Raw genomic sequence first — 5355 nt, forward strand, 5'->3', positions numbered from 1 at the left:
GTGTCTCCGTGGCTTTAGATTTTTAAACCCAGTATATCATGTATTACAGGAAACTATCTTTTTACCGGCACCTAAATAACAGGAAATCTCTCTTAACCGGCAAAATTAAGGAGGAGGTTCAGGTAAGTTTTACTTCATATTAGTGGTCGTGTAACCGGGGTTCCTGGATCTGTGGCCGTGCAACCGGGGTTCCTGCACCTGTTGCCATGCAACAGGGATGTCTGGATCTGTGGCCGTGTAACCGGGGTTCCTGCACCTGTTGCCATGCAACAGGGACACCTGGATCTGTGGCCATGTACGTGGCTCTCATACCTTAGTAAGTATACCTCTCTGTAATCTGGACTTTTTGATCAACCGGCACCAGGCCGGTCCCGTCGGTGCCGGATAAAAAAGAGTTTCCTGTAATAATATCAGTATTCTGTTCATATTATGGTGTATCTTTTTGAAATATGGCGTATTCCTTCACAAGGGCAGCAGGTGCATGGGAACACCACCACCTCCAAGTTCCACTCCAAGTCACACACCATCCTGACTTAGAAATATATCACCGTTCCTTCATCGTTGCTGTGTCAAAATCCTGGAACACCCTCCCTAACAACACTGTGGGAGTACCACATGGACTGCAGCAGTTCAAGAAGGAGGCTCACCACCATATTCTCAAGGGCAACTAAGGATGGTCAATAAATGCTGGCCTTGCCAGTGACGCCCATATCCCATGAACGAATAAAAAAAACCTCTTGGTTGATCTGTTGTGCACGGATTGCCATGTGTTTGCGCAGTCAATGACACTCTGCACCTGTGGGAAGCCAGCCAGAGACACAAACCCGAGCTCCTGCTCATTATGACTGGCGTCATCACAGGTGAAGTTGACATAATTGCCGGCCCTGGCAAACATCCCATCAGTTACCTGCCTTATGCATTTATGTGCAGCCGATGGGAGATCCTGAATATGTCTCTGGCAGAGCCCTGGAAGGATCCGGAGGCAAAAAAGTTGATGGCAGTGGTCACTTTCACAGCCACTGGTAATGCATGGCCACCAGGTCCAGCAGGGAGCTGGTCTTCTTCTAGGAGGCTGCAGATGTCTGCCACCGCCTGATGCGATAACTTCAGCCTCCGGATACACTATTCCCCCGAGAGGTCTAGGAAGCTGAGCCTTTGCCTGGACACCCTGTTACACACAGGTAGTGCCTCCTGCGAGCTCAACCCCTCTGCTGCTCTCCTCTCTGCGGATCTCTCAGCAGCAGGCTGTTGCTCATCTTGACGCTCATCCGAGGACCAATTTAAGGCAGCCAAGGCACCACCCATCGTGATCTGAGTCTCAAAACGTTAAACTGTAGAAACTAACCTCTCACAACGACTACTGTGAACAAACCATTTACCAGTGGTAGGTAACAAAGTAGCTGTGAGCACTGAGTATTTATTGTACTGTTTGCCTGATTTTTACGAGCCCCACGATCTTACTTTGTCTTCTCACCTTGGTTTCAATGACGAGTTTCAGGAAGCCCAGAAAACCCGTGGATCCGCCGTTAAATCTGAATGCATGTTGAAATATCGCTCCAATCCAGTGATTTCCATATTTGAATTGCTGACCCGTTTCTCCCAAGGGGGTTATGTGCAAACAGCCGAAGGCGCCAGAGTTAGACGTGGAAGTCAGTAGGTAGGAGCTGACTTCCGGACGCGCTCACATTTTCCACGAACTTAACCTTCCACCTGCACCTGAACCCACTCGCTGCCCCACGTTAAAATTCTCCCCAAGGGGTCTGTGGAAATTTGGTGAAAAACAGTCACAGAAGGAGGGATCTCTCTTCCTAGGTTAGAGCTGACTAGTTTCAGAGATTTTCTAGTCTGTAAAGTGAATTTAGTCCCCAAAAGCTTCGTTATTTTCTACGTTATGAGGGCATTATGCAATAGATCACAAACTGTATTCCTGGGATGCCTAAGAGAAAGGCCCCATGAATTTAGCAGTGGGACTAATGCCTGTGCAGATTGGTTGCTGGCAGTCCCACTGCTAAATTGGTATGCATCCCTTTACGCCCAAAAAATGGGTGCAATGCATATCAATTTCTAGCCCAGAAAGTCTTAAGGAAACTTGGGAGTGATACCTAGGCTACCAGATAATAAAAGTATGGAAGGAGATCCTCATACTTAACACTCTTGGAAAAATGCATATGGGCTAGATCAAGACATTGCAACAAGTTTACCATGCACCACACATGATCTGCAAATTCCACCCTCTCTGCAGGGTTGGATACTGGCGAGGTCATGACCACTGGGCTACAGTGCTACACATGTTCTGGTTCTGTCCCTTTTTCAGCCTTTCTAGGCAGCAGTCCAGAAGGTCAGGGACAACATGACAGATCTCACAGTCCCTGCAAATCTGAGCCTATGCTTGCTGGGCATATCCACTAGGAATAGTTATCTTATTTTCTTGTTTCAGGCTTCCTATGAGCATCCACACCTATTATTGTTGGCCTGTACAGGGGAAACTGGTCCGAGCCAGAAACCGTTAAGTTATCGCAAAAATGTGGGATAGTGTGGCGGGCTTTATTACGTTTTCTTATTTATGAGGAAGAGTTTGATGTTAAGTGAAGTAAATATATTTTGATTATAACTGTCACTCTGTTTGTTCACTTGCTGTCTGTAAAATAAAGTTGCTTAACCATTTATATATGGCCTCATTTCACTAAAGTATCTTTAATCCACCTAATGAAAGATTAGAGAAAAGCATGTGAATCACACAGAATCACAGAAACCCCACAGTGCAGATAGAGGCCATTTCGGCCCATCGAGCCTGCACCGACACATATCCCACCCGATCCCCGTAACCCCTACACCAACACATATCCCATCCTATCCCCGTAACCCCACGTATTTAATCCCCCTAACACTAAGGGTCAATTTATCATAGCCAATCAACCTAACCCGCACATCTTTGGACTGTGGGAGGAAACCGGAGCACCCGGAGGAAACCCACGCAAACACGGGGAGAATGTGCAAAGCAAGCTCTTAGTTACCCATCCTAATATCTCCTTTGGCTTGGTGTCAATTTTTGTCTGATTATGTCCTGTGAAGCACCTTGGGATGTTTTACTACATTAAAGATGCTATATAAATGCAAGTTGTTGTTGCTGTTGGTAATGTGTGAAAGACATGCTATCTAGCTCAGCTCAGATCACAAGGGAATATTATTGTTATGCCTCAAAAATATGCTATTGTAGGATTAAAATATGGCAGTACGAGTACAATTATGAATATAAGACATGGAGACCACTGACAGGAGTGCCCAGCACCTCTGAACCTGAGAGCATATCAAAGACAGACCCAAAATTTCTAACAGCTGCCTTGTAGTAATATGTTTCTCTGTAAGTATCATGTGACAAATTGCACTGTGACTTGGTAAAATATATGTATATGTAAAAATAATTAATGTTCTGAGATTTTTTACTTATTTCGCTTGGATGAAATTTTGGTTTAATTTTTATCATGCTGTTACTATGAAATTAGATTCAGCTCACAAGTGGTTAACTCCCTTGGAAGCTATCAGGGATGTTGAAATACCAGGCATCTAAGAGTTGTGTATTCTCAAATACTAGATCAGTTTGAAACAATAGGGATCATCCGACACCTCCTACACATATTTGTACCTTTAAAACAAAAACAGCAAACACTGGAGACACTCATCAGGTCAGACAGCATCTGTGGAGAGAACACAAATCAGTCGACGTTTCGGGTCTTGAACCCTTCCTCAGAACTGGACTGGATGTATGTAACATTAGTACCTCTAATGTTGGAATCGTTTTCACTCAAAGGTGACCAGCAGGGGGTCTTAACTAAACAGGCAATGTAGTTGACATGACTCCCACACTAAACAGAGAGGTTTCTCATGCAATATGGTCAATTTGATTGGCAGCTCAGTGAGCCAGTCCTTGACAGAGAGAGCTGAGGGAGATGTCAGAAGTCAACCTTCGTCTTGCTTTCTCTCTTTGGAAGAGACAAAATCCAACAGATTTCAGTCTGGAACTTTAGAAAGATCTCACTTTCTAAAGTTAGTGCCAGTCAACTCAGACAATTCTGACTTGTAAAATGAGTTAGGTCTATATCAAAGGGCAAAGTTACATATTTTGTTATGTTTTATGAGGAGTGACAGCTTGACTCTTGCTGTGAAAACTGTATTCTATTCATTTATATATTATATGTAAAATAAACCAGTTTGTTGGTTTATAATTGGCCTTGGACTCATTAGAATGCTTTTCAGTCCATCTTCCAAAAGATAGAAGAAACGTGTGTGGTGGCACATGTGATATCATAGTTTTCAGTAAAGACACCAAGAGGTCTTATTGTTATGGTCCTTGGGTCACATTATCAGAGTGACCGGTGACTATGTACCTGAGAGAGTATCAAGCGCAGCCCCAAAATTTATACTGAGGTGCCTGAGGCGTCTTCACAACAATCAAGAGATGTTATGAATATAGGTTGATGCAGTGACTCGTGATGCCAAAAGGGTCATTTAACGAAAAAACTTGCATTTTCTAGGGAAGTGAAGCAGAATAAATGGGTTCCATTCGTCTGCAAGGATATGCAGTTACACAGAACTTATCCTAAATTGTTTAACTATTGGCTAAAGTCTCTTTGCCAATCACAGTCAAAGGGTTCCGCTAGACTATTGCCAGTGACTGGTAAAACTGGTGTCCTCCAGGAAGGGTCTGGAGAGATCATTATACTGATTTGCCATCTGGCCAAACAGGCCATAGTAAGGACTAAGGACCTATTTACATGGATGTTAGAAAGGCCAGTGGTGTGTGCTGCATAGATCAAAGGCTGTAATGAATCAATTCACTGGGAGAAACTGAACTTCACATGCCATTGCCCAGCGAACAGGGTGGCAGGTGGCGATGGTTTTCATGCCAAATTCCTAAAAATTGCTCTGGATGAGAGAATGGAAATGACAAATGACTTGAAGATTAGTTTCAGAAACTATTGACTTCTCTTGGAGCTGGGAAATGAATTTGAGGCATGAATACCCTTGGTTTCTATCTGCAAGAAGGAAGCCTGGTGAGTACAAAAACTACTGAGGAATCTTGCTGATGTCAGTGGATGTGAATACGATATTTCAGATTTTTATGGCACATGTATGAGGAGCTTTAAAGCTAGTTCTTGTCTGATTCCTCTCCTGTGAAGCGCCTTGGGACTTTTTACTACATTAGAGGTGCAATATAAATGTAAGTTGTTGTTGATTTAAAAAAAGCATTGTTCTCCATTTTTACTTTTAGCATCAAAAACTGGGAGAAAAATCAGGAGAGAAATAGGGCCCAAAGACCAGTGTAAATTCAGAGAAAATCTATTTTTATTTTGAGCT

Source organism: Somniosus microcephalus, chromosome 15 (genome assembly GCF_052327205.1).
Source record: "Somniosus microcephalus isolate GS21.2 chromosome 15, FLI_Smic_1.0, whole genome shotgun sequence".
NCBI lineage: Eukaryota > Metazoa > Chordata > Chondrichthyes > Squaliformes > Somniosidae > Somniosus > Somniosus microcephalus.